This window comes from Rhopalosiphum padi, chromosome 2 (genome assembly GCF_020882245.1).
Source record: "Rhopalosiphum padi isolate XX-2018 chromosome 2, ASM2088224v1, whole genome shotgun sequence".
NCBI classification, from domain to species: domain Eukaryota; kingdom Metazoa; phylum Arthropoda; class Insecta; order Hemiptera; family Aphididae; genus Rhopalosiphum; species Rhopalosiphum padi.
In genome coordinates, this window is record NC_083598.1 from 54,346,781 (window position 1) to 54,360,245 (window position 13,465).

At 32.3% G+C, this 13,465-nt stretch overlaps 1 protein-coding gene across 1 annotated transcript in view; it reads right to left on the minus strand.

The window, feature by feature from the left end:
• Window positions 1–11,536, minus strand: part of LOC132920191 (peroxidase) — a 32,608-nt gene extending 21,072 nt beyond the window's left edge. Inside the window, exon 1 of the mRNA XM_060982368.1 lies at window positions 11,374–11,536. The gene's annotated coding sequence lies outside the window, so the exon portion shown is untranslated. The remainder of the gene's footprint in view (window positions 1–11,373) is intronic.
• Between the last annotated feature and the right edge of the window lie 1,929 nt (window positions 11,537–13,465).

A 13,465-nucleotide genomic window follows, 5' to 3' on the forward strand; every position in this document is an offset into this window, starting at 1 on the left:
GCTTTCCGGCTGCCGAGCGCGAAATCTCGTCAAAATGCATCACGCGAGCGTTAGATAATGCTGCTGTACTCGGAACACGATCGAAATGTTATTACATATCGTTGTATGCGTCATATTATATGATTGTATATATTACACGCAGTGGCACGTTCCCATAGGATATACATATATAGGTGTAGGTAGATATTATACATAGTACGTCGTGTGTTTTCGATATTTTGTTGATGGATCAAAATAGTAATTAATGTCGGACAAAATATAATTCTTTAACGCGATGCAGGTCCCGCCGGTGTTTCCCACCGAACTCATGGCGGTTAATTACAGATCTCGCGCGTCTGAACTCCGAATGGATTATAACTTGGAATTGTTACGTCTGCGGGCAAAAACGAATCGTTTGGCTTGTTCGATGATCATAATTTACTTTGTCAATTTATCTATAATTCATAGGTTTTATTAAAATGTTGTACATAGGTGTTAACTGTTCAGAAAAATTTTAGTTTGAATTTTATTCGTGATCGTCAACATCTTTAAGAAACATCTGTACGGTTGGACACTCCGACGGCTTAGTACATATTATTACGTATACTTTCAAAACACTTTTGTATGGGATCATCACAGCAGCGCATAGTATACCTACGCGTTATTATGTATCACTCACGTTATATAGGTACATTATATTATATAGTGTGCTTATGCTGCGTTACAGGTCTAAAACGTTTTATAATAATATGACGGTAAACGATAAAAATATATGTCGTTATTATACGCATATATAGATTGGTCGAGCCGCGGGCGTCGTTCGATTTGTATATATCATATTGAAATTATGTCAAATTTAACGGGCAGGCAAATTTTTCTCATTCGCGGACCACTTCAAAAACATTTCACGTTTCCTGATGGTGTGGTACAGATAATAAAGACGATGTTACAATAATGATAATATATATTATAATAACAAGTCGCCGATAAATGGCACCGCCTTATATCCAAGACCGAGTTAGTCGTGATCGTTATTATATTATGCAGGCACAGGGACCCGCGCGGTCTCATACGTTATTTGTCGTGTGCTGCGTACCTATACACTTCAGCGTGTTCGTATATATATATAAATATATATAGCAGTGTAAAGAATGAGGTCATATACACATTGTATGTATATATATATGCATTATATATTGTATACATATTGTCGTGTACACAATATTTTTTTGTGATGAATGTTACGGATTTACGACGCTCTGCTCACAATCATCCAATGCAGCGTGTGCGCATAATATTCGTTTCGCGTGTACCTATATGTATACTTACGTCATTATAATACGTGTGCGGTACAGTACACCTATATATACACAGAAAAACACGACGCTTTCCTCGTAAACACACACACACACAAAGATGCGCGAGTATTTATAATCGCATGTAAATTTTATGCGTCCGCCCAAACGACCGCGGCATGTATAATATATTAACGCGCATGTTTATTGTTATTGTCGCGGAGCTTTTCTCTGGGTCGTCGTCGCCTCGTCGGCGCGTCGACGTCTCAATACGACCGATTTTAATAATAATATAGTTACGCGTCGGTATCTATGGTATAGCAATGAGTGCAAACCATGTATAATATAGCCAGACCGGTGCTGTAAGAAATTTCCAATTGAGAAATGTCTAAACATTTCTAAAATATTTCTAGTGGCCCGTAATTTCCAGAAAAAAACACGTTTTAATTATTGTTTATGTATTATCTGTTTTTAAATTGTAATTTGTATAATATCGTTAGCTGATAATCTTGTAAGTTCTTGTATTTTTCTCCGTAACAACCGAGTTACATAGTAATAGCAACCTCGAACCATAGCCATTTCCATAAAAGCTTAATTTATTACATTATAGCATTTTAAAAATCAGTCGTGATAATAATTTACTGCGTTTGTACACGTTTCTGCCGATTTCGTATATATACGCCGGATGACATATTATAATGCATAGTGAATAACGGAATCGTTGAAAAATAAAATGTAAATTCGATTGTTGAAAGTAATGATGATAATTCGATAATCGTCGTCGTATATCAAACTCTGGGACGAGTCGTTTTCAATCGTACTCGCATCGTGTATTTCGCTCTCGAGCACCTCTGTACACGCGATCGTTAAGAGCTTCACAGATTACAGCACGTATCATATACGATTTCATTCGTACACATACACACACACGCTGTCTGGTATATCCGGACACATGGTATTATATTAATTGTACGTATCTATAGATATAGCGGAAATCGTCAACATTGTACAGTATTATTAAATATTAGTATACGTTGTATAGAAGTGTTGCGCATTTAACTTTTTCTTTTTCGAGACTCTTATATCGAGATGTATTTAGAGATTTGACGCCCTATGGCCTATAGTTTATAATATTATTCATAAATTAATATTATATTTAGCAAAATAAGCAATAACATCAAATATATTTAATTCGCATACAACACTGTATACAAATGTCGCATGGTGGCGGGGATAATGACGAATTGACGAATTTTTCAGTTGTTCGTATTCACCCACAATAATAAGCCCGACCTCGGGGAGACCGATGATTGCATAATGATTATGAATTATAATAATATTATATTTATAAAAAAAAAATGCATTAAGTATTTTTTAATAGAGTTATTGGAAAAATTAGCTTATAATAGATTTTTTATGTGATGCGGATTGTATAGTATTGTTGTTATTGTACAACGAACAGACTACCTTGGTTGAATAGTGTACGGTTGAGCTATCTCGGAAAATTCAAACGCTATTTTCTATATATAGTAATTATATGACTGTTATATAATATATTGTTATCTTTGAATACTTGAATTGGTATTTTCTTCTCTGCAGGCGGCGCTAGTATGTCCGTCAAAACGATTATAACAATATGACGATCGACCCGCTCTCCTTGCATACACCACGCCAAAGAAAATCAGTAAAACGTCCACACACATTACGAGAGAGACAGAGCACGTGAAATTAAATATCATAACAGTTTTCGTTCTCCCGAGTTAGTGCTTTATTCAAACGCCCACGATTTATACTATGATATTATTATTATATCATATTTTCGGGCGTTAAAATGTTTGGTGCTCGGCACTGGACGACCGACGACGGTGCGTGTAAGTACACACAGCTCGGCGCTTGCTCGCGAGTTGGGTCCAAAACAATGGCGTTAAATGATAACGAACAGCGAAACGTGACTGGCGCTATATTCAGTGAATACATTATGATAGTATATTATGTCTATTATGATATAATATTATACGACGGGGCGCCGTGTTATGTCTTTTTTGAGTACTCGGTGTACCAGACTTACGGTGTACATGACTATGCGAGACGCGTCATATATCATATTATTATATTGCTTATATAGTATACACACACACATATATATATACATGTACACCGTGGACCAAGTTATAGGTCTGTGATGTATATACAAACGGCGTTGGGACTCACATCTGTCGGTATGATATATGTATGATATATCATCATGATTCATGCAGACGTATAATGATATGTTACATGACGACCGCGGTGTGTTTCGAGTGTACGCTTACACGGGAATAATAATTATTATTAATTATATATATATAGAAAAACGGAAGAAAATATTCGTGACATTTCGATGGTTCTCCGGCCGAATTTACTGTGCTGCATTATGATGCATTTAAACATATAGGTCTGCAGGTAACTCGTGTATATTATATTATTGCACCTGCTACGTATCTACTTAAACATTTTACGTCCTTTCACTTGGCCGGGGCTTTGTACATAACAGCGACAACAGTATAACGATATTAAAACACATAGGTATTATTATTTAGGCGACGGTATCACGGTCGTGCATTATATTAATAGGCGCAATGCTCATATATACAGGCTCATCCCTCTCCGGCGAGGTTTACTCTTTCCGGACGACAATGGACCCAATAATATAATGACAATATTGTGTTTTCGAGATCGAGCATTCAGTCGTCATAACGCATCAATAGCTCCTATATATCATAAATTCATAAATATAGACATGTACAATTTCGTCCCCGAGTAGTTTCCGTTTCCATTCTTCAGATAATACCACAGAATAAATGAAATAATTTAATAATTAAATAATTGTATATTGTATTCCGTGACAATACCGTAATCGTATATTATAATACAATATCATTACAATTTGTTAAGATTGTATTGTCGTGTATATGTTGCGTTGCGGACACAAGTGCTGTAGATAAGCTCGCACTGTTTATCAGTACAGGACACGTCAAGATGAGCTTCAGCGTAAACTTTTTACTCCGCTTCGATACCAATGAATCGCATTGCAGTCGTCGTCTGTCGTGTGTTGCAGCTATTGCATTGCGATTGCATACCCATCGATGTCCGTCGTCTATAAGAAATAATCCGTTTCGACATTTGCCACGCCTCGAGACCAGAAGCTGTGCAACCATGCTGCAGTAGTGGTTGCCTATATTGCCTATATATATTAATTGATTATATATGTGGATTGCAATCAGCCGGTTGGCGTATGATTGATGATGACCCGGTTGGAAAAAAATCTTCTACATTCGACTACTATATAGACGCATTCATATATAATACACGTAATAATAATACTGAAGTTTATAACAGTATACGCTGTGATACACTGATACTTTACTGTACGGTTAGCTCGGCCCTCGCCTGGATTATCGCGATAGAGAAAAAATGTATATATTAACGAGCGATCCCCGAGCATGGCAATTGTTTTTATATGAACCAACGTACGCCCTCGGTATACATCAATGTGTGCAGTGTAGTGTGTGTATTATGCGCTAAATGGGTCGCGTAGCTCGGACGCGCGTCGGGTTATGTTATGTTGGGTCATAGGTTAACCTAACAGCGCCTTCTAAACTGTAATATCTAATGTGATTCGCATTTGATGTACGCCGTTCCGACATCGTCAAGTATATCGGTTGGTTAAAAACAAATTCATCGATGACATCGTAGGTTTCTCTTTTTCGAAGAATAAAAATGAAAATATGTGCTTGCAACATTATAGGAACGGGTTTTTCGTATTTTTTTCTTGTAAATATTAAGTGTTCGTTAATAACACACGCGAGTTACAGTAACACGACCGTGCAAACAATTTGGAGCAACTACAGTTACAACTGAAAGTTATGACTTTATGAGCGATATGAAATATATAACATACATATAATGACAACGGCCGAGTGAAACTATCTGGGGAAAAATAAAACGTATTTTACGATTTTACGACGGGTTGTGTAATGAGTGACTCTATATCTGTAGCACTTTAAACGTGTGTATAATAGAGGTGTTGTTGGAGAAAAACATATTTCCGAGAAATCCAATATTTTAGAACCCTGTTCTTCTTTTCCACTCTTTTAATGGACCAAACGATGATGCGACGTTTCTTTTTTTTTTTTCGTTTAATTTAACACCTGTTGTCTTATATTGTTCATCGAGTAATGTATAGGAATATTAGAAATCCTACATCCTGCACAGTGCACAATACACAGGATAACATTGAAATTATGTATTACGTTCGGTGATTAGTTATTACAGATTTACAATTTGCCGGGACACAGTTATTGCGATTTACGGTAGGCTAGTACCTGTACCTATTTACACGAGTACTCTATAAAAACATAAAAAATGTATGTGTGACGTAACACCGCTAAGCTACACCGCGTCCTCAAGTCATCCTTATAACCCGCAGAACAATAGCTGCCGCGATGACCTATGTAATTATTCGGTTCAGTGTGTTTCCCAACGCCGACTGTCAATTTAGACGCATGACTATGAAACGACAGCAAAACATAATACCTATATATTATATTTGTCAATGTCGTACCGGGATCTTGCACGCGCGCGTAGCTCGCGAGGGATTCACAGTGAATAGTCTCTGAAAATTTGATAATCGCACATCCGTTTGAAGCAGCTATATGTAGGTATATAATAGAATAATATAAAATTTCTAAATTATTTTAATAACACGTTTGAAAACGTTATGAAATTTCCAATTAAAAAAAATTAATCAATGCCCGTTACTATACTATAACTGCACTTGTTCAGCAAGGTTTTAATAAAAATCAATTGGCCCCCCCGTGTTAATTGCAAATATATATTACACACACACACACATATTATACATAATAGTAATAGTAGTATGACTAGTATGTCTATTATGTGAGCGGAAAAGGCGTAATTGTAAAAAAATGAATGAATATTTTTATAAATTGTAGTCGACGTCAAAACGATTTATATAATAAAATAAACAATAAAATATACGCGCACGCGATGGGACAGCGTATTTACGGCGATGTGGTATAATATCAATTATAGACTCGTATATATCTTAATTATTACCCGTTATATATACGTGACACTGTGAGCGGTCGTTATACCTCGTACGAGAATTAAGAATGAAAAGTAAATCTCTACTCAAACAATAGAATATATTATTATAACGTCGTTATTGAATATTATTACGATTTATCTTTTCTACAGTATTTCGGCGTTTAATATAGGTATACGCCCGCAGTATATTAAAATCTATATGTATAATACGACGAAGACGATATTGGATTTCGTGTGGGATTTTAGTTTAAACATCTGTGCAGGTTAGGCACTTGCAGTATATATAATATACACACACGCAGCATCACCACATATTTACCCGTAATAATACGCGTATATTTTATACAGGTCTGTCCGAACGAGCGAAAGGTTAATTTTGCAATTTCACAGGCCACGGCGCCCGAGGCTAATGGCCACGCAGATGCTTAGATAAACAAACATAACAATATTCGATTAGTAGCGATTTCGTCAACAATAACCGGAGCGAATCGCCGTCGGCCAAAATCTAAGATCATAATAACCCGATATAATATTATATATACAATACACATATACTATTTACACGTGTGTAAGTGTGTGTGTTTTCGGGTGTATGCGGTAACGTCCTCGAATGTAAAAACTAAAATATAAACACATTGAACGCGTTTTTTGGGTTGGGTAGTGTGCTATATGTATTATAGACACACGCACGAACTTAGCACAAACTGCGAAATGGTTTGGGAATCGGCGCAAAGAAGGCTTGAAGCCAAACGTGTGCTATAATATTCACGAATAAAATAAAATTACATTTTGAATCCTAATCTTTGCGATTCCGTAGAGCATCAAAAATAATATATTTGATATTATATATATTTATATTATATAGGTATTATTTAAATTACGCTTATATTGTACTTATTCATTTTTGGCATTTTATAATATCTACTGACTGATGAATTTGTGATGTGTTCGAGTGCACACATACGACAGTTCTATACGCATAAATATCGTGAAATACATCGATTTTAAACACAATTGTAACACATTAACGTGGATGGAAAAATAAAGGTCGTCCACGCGCGGAGACTTGAACGATATATAATCGTGCGCTCTGACCCGATATTGGACGACATTGACTCGACCCCGCGACCACTGCACTACATAACATGATATCGTATATTGCAGCCATATAAATCGAAATTCAAGGATCGTCGATTAACGTACAAGTGCGCAATAATACCACGCGTCTATCTATCAGTGGCTGTACCTATAAACAATGTAACGATCGCGTATATTTATATGATAAATATATAGCCGTGATGGGGAGACCGCATAAACAGTTTTATAACCCCATGGCTATATCATATATTATACAAGTTGATCCATTTAAGTATTTACACGCTTATCATTACGATAATAATAATTAATATTTTTATGGATATATTTTTTTACATAATTTAATTATTAAAAAATAAAGTTTTTTTAATAAAATTTTATTTTTTATCAATATAATTTTTAAATTTTTTGCTCTTCTGAAAATAAATTCAGTTTTTGAATACGAAACTATATAAAAATGTAAGTAATGTCGCTAAAAAAAAGTGAAAGCTTGAATGGTTATAAAAAATACTTAACCAAAAACTGCAGTTGTCTGGCGATGATATTAACTATGTTAAAAAAAAAATAATATTTTCAAAAAATGTAATAAGCACTTTTCGAAATAATAAGTGTAGCCACCAATTAAATGGATCATCTTAGTATCTTATATATTATAGTATATGACAGAGATCATTATAATTTATTATTCTTTTTAATCATAGCGGCATACCTATGTACGTATTATTTTAATCAGGTATGACTGTCGGCAAATATAATATCGAGTATTATACAATCTACTGCACTGGATCGGCACACGCCGTTTTCAAACGCATTTATAATGTGAACCTGCTGCAGTTGTGTACGTTAGAAAATTATAATTATATACAAGTCGCGTATATATTCAATTTTTTTCAACCGCATTACAATATTATTATTGTTATTATTAAAATAATATTGTAAATATTTTGTTTCCACTGTGCAGTACTGCCAGTACTGTTTACACAGAACCTATAGTGTACCGAAAGTTGTTTTGGTACTACACTAATAATTATTATATCACGTGCGTGACAGGATGTTGATCAGTTGCCATCAGCGGCTATTTTTAATATTTGTAAAATACCAGTTAGCATTAACCAAAATATGTATCAGTTACCCTTAGCCGTGGATGTATCAATAATTGCTCTCAACATAATATAGCGCATCGGACATAAAGAGGATAATTTCACTTACTCGAGTAATTTTAACGTGAAAATATTTCTTTTTGACAAATTACATTGTTCGCCGATTATTATTATCGTTGAAAATGTTGTATTTATTCTTTCACCTTATGATTTTTTTATTTTTATAATTTAATACTTATAGTTAAGTCCCGCGACCACGACGTCACGATGACATATATTTACCTCCCTTTTATGTTACACCAGATGTAATGTTATGGTCGTACATACAATAAATTTAGGGCGACTAGTGCATTTTGTATAGTTTTGTGAGGAATTGTTGCAGACAAATTAATTTACAGGTACATGTCCGTGGGCAAACTCATCGCCCATCGTTTAGCTTTCGATATGCCGTTATAATATTATATTTCGAGTCAATACGCCGAAAAAAAATTATTCGAAGGTATCATCATCGAACACGAAATATATTATACGAACGTACGCGGACTTTAACGAACGGTCCTAAATTCACGGCGCATACGCCAACCGGCCGCGACGGTGCACGTCAAATATTATGCATGTATATAAATAGTGTAATATATTATTAAAACGTCGAAATGTACGTAAGTAGTGAAAGTCCAGTTTTTACCGATATGACTTCATCCGCGACGGGCACCTACGGGTACGGTATTTTGAACGTATCCGCGCACGCGTTCATTACAAAAATGTGAAATATGGCTGCTGGGCACACATAAATATAATAATATAATCTTTTTCTGGTCGATACGTGTTTACTCATTCCTGCTATAAACTGTGCGTTTTATTATTAGTTTCGAAAACATATATTTTGCATCTTTTTTTTTCTTCGTAATAGTCTAATATTTGATAAATGATTATATATGGAAGTGTGCGTAAATGACTTTATTATTCCGCGTATTTGTTATTTACGTTTAAAATGGAGTTTACAGAATACGTTACGGTTTACGAGATCTTTTAATGTTTCATGAATTTTTTTTTACATTTTTAACTTTTCAAACACTAATAATTACTCAATTATGATTTTATTCTTTTCTCAAAGATTCAATCGTCTAAGAATATTTACTTATCCGTTATAAACCATAATTATTGACATAGGTGCGTATAATTAATATATACGAGTAAATAAGTACCTATTATGCATGGGATATTATTTTTCTTGTAACGTATTATTAATATTGAAATTTTATAACTATATATACTTAGTGTTCAAAAACGCGATATAGAAACTACTAAAATTTTGTTTAAAAAAATAACTCGGATGATTTTTATGGGAAAAATAACGAATAACGTCGGAAGACGATTGGTATTTGATGTGAAAGTTTCTATTTTTAGTTTTTAGTATTTTTGCATAAGTTTTTTTTAATGTAATATAAATTATATGCGAATTTTATATTAGACACTTTAGATGTCACTTTTATTACCAATTGCTAGTACCCATATATGCGTGTTAAACAATTAAATTAGTAAAAACCAAAATCATTATGAGAACTTTTTCAATTTTAATGCATTTGAATTGCTGTTAGTTCATTAAAAAAAATATATATTATACTTATATATAATAACATGATCGTTCGGGTTTTACTCGACTGCGAAATCACTGAACACACACTACACACACTTACAACTCTCCTTTTATAACATTTCAAACTATATGGTTACGTCGGGAATATTGACATGCCGACAGAGAAAAGGTGATAGGTTCACTAATGCATTATAACAATGTAAATGTGTGATTGACATTTAATAATAGGAGCAACAAGGTGGTAAGACAGGATTTCAATTTCTTTTCCTAGACCAATCTATATTGTATACTCGTATAGTTATATCGGAGGAAATAATATACCATTATTTTATTATATCTATAGGTGCGTGAGAATCTATTCGTTAATAATCAAAAAAATAAATTTCTAATTGCTGAAATATTACAATAGTTACAATATTGATTTATTTTATAAGACAAAAATTTTTATTTTTTTTAACGATTTAAATATTCTTATTGAGTGTTTTGTATTACCTAAATAATATAACATTTCACTTAAAAGCTCATTTTTCAATAATTGTAATTTTATCAATTGTATTATATCCTTACAGTTTTCGTCCATCATTGATTATATCATAAAGATTTAACATAACGTAATATCCTTAATACTAAAACGTTTGAATCATGTAATTATTTAAACTTATTTGTTATGAACCGGTAAATGTTATTTTTAATAAATTATAATGGCGGTATAAAATATAATGAACAAAATCTAAATAATAAAAACACGAAGGACTAAATTAATTATAGAAATTTCTCATGAAATTTTTTATAATTAATTATATATTATATAACTCAAATATATTAATCTAAATTTACACGAATTAATTAAATAAAGGTGTACAACTGATCAGGTAGTTTTTGTTCATAAACATAAGTTAGTTTTAAATAGTTTTAAAGTTTCGAACGTCTTAGAATTACTAAAAAAAAATAGAAGAAAAAAATACGAAGAGTAAAATAATAATTTTTGATCAAAAATGTCTTACGTACCTTTTATTGTCAAATTGCCCAACTCGTTTTGAGAAAACAGTTAAATTAAAGCAATAAGTGTAATAAATTGTTCGTATTTTTTTTTCTATTTTTTTTTATTTTTTTTTTAATAATTTATAAATATAATATTATTATGATAGTAATAAATAATAAAGCATATCACTCGGACTTTGCATTATGATTTGCCTACCTTAATTCGATTGGGCGTTGATCGTCGTCTGAGTGTTCGGCAAAAATATCGGTGCACAATATAATACTATACCTACTCTTCACACGTCTTGTATACTATAACGTTCGGCGCGCGTCGTAACCTAACCACAACACCGGTTCGGAAACGAATGGACCTCTTAGGATTCGCGATTCTGTTCATATAATATCAGTTTTGTGAAAGTACCAAGGTGATTGTGACGCCGTTTTGGTGGTGTGTTTTTTTCTCTCATCTCGCAGGGTCAGCTGCTCGGTTCTTGGTTCGATTTTTGGTGTGCATTTTTTTCCCGTGGAGGTCCTGCTCAACTATGCGGTTTATACACTCGACTCGACACACCTAGTCCTCTTGACATCATAATAGACATCGAACGCGCGCGCGCACTCGTGTATGTGTGTGTCTCGTGTTAATATTTGTGTAAATTGTGTAAATTGTGTATATTATATAAATTGTATTATTATTATAAATAATATAGATACCAGATACGTATAAGACATAAAAAATAACAATTTTCTACAATAAAATTTTAAACGTCGTGAAATGGTTGTAGCTTTTATATAAATTCAGATACGTTGTACACACGTTATAAACAAAAGTATCTATAATATATTGTAATACGGATGTCGTAAAGACCGTTTGAGAATTTGGTATCTAATTTTTAGAAAGTAAGTTCATTTTTTTTCCCGAAAAATAAACTGAATTTTAGGTTTATTTCGTAGAGATTGTTAATAGTTAGACTCGTTGAGAAATTTAAGTTTCAGAAATCGGTTATAATACTCGTAGTATCTATTTTAATTTATTTATTACAAAAAGTGATATAGATACATAATATTTATAACAATACACTGTAGTATAATACAAATGTATTAAATTTATTTAGTGTGACAGGAAATTTAATATATTTACGATTATTATAAGTTTTTAATATTTTTAAATGGTATATTACTTGTATTATTAATTTAGAAAAATTAGTAGTATATTATCCAAAATAAAAATAATTTAAATAATTAAATAATTTTTTATTTATTTATAACAACAAAGGTCTTTTTCGTGGCAAACTCGTTAATATAAATCGACAATATATTGTTAATTGTTATAGTAAATAAATAATAATAGGTACTCAAAAAGTAGACTGTAAATCATTAAGCACATACCTAAAATAAAATTTAAAATTTAATAATATAAATGAAATTATATAGGTTATATTATGTCCAAGCTTTTTGTTAAATGTCTACATTAATCAAAGGGAGTATAACAATGTGAATAAATATATTGTGTAGTATAATATATGTTTTATTATTGCATGTGATATCATATCAATTGTACATACAGAAAAAAAATGCCGTACTACATTTAACTCATCTCATATTCTTCGACGAACATTAAACGAATATTGTCAAACGGTTTTTTTAGTATTGACCTTTTTAATAAATATCTATATTATATGGAATAGCCGGAATTGGTATATAGTATAGCTTACTGCAATTTTTTTTTTATAGTCCATAATGGTTTATTTTTATCGAAAAATTATTATAAACTATAAGTGTTGTACTTACAACTGTAATGGTTATGACAAGTTTTATCATAAATATATGTTTTAATTACCTTTAAAATTATTTTCACTATTTTGTACTGTATGTATTTTATGTAAATTATTACGATGGTTTCATCGGTATGCTCTCAATGATTTTGATATATTTGTATTTTTTAGGGTTAAATTACACAGATGAAAATTTTATTATTAATCATTACAAGCGCGCTTAAATATATTTATTTTATTTTATATCTTTACATAGATATCTATTGGGATATTAAAAAGCGATTTCACGCGAAATGATTTAGTAATTGTTATTTTATCTCACCCTATAGCTATTAACCTTAGCCAAACCAGACACGGTCTAATATTATTCGTAGGTAGGTACTACTTAAAAAATAATACACCGCGATCATATAATTTCAAACTTTGTCGCTGCTCAGGTATGCTTACTTAATACGTCAATGTTGGCTCTATAGTATAGTAATTATACTCGCATATACGTACCGTCCTTGATCATACACTTGAAGAACTCGCTGGAAT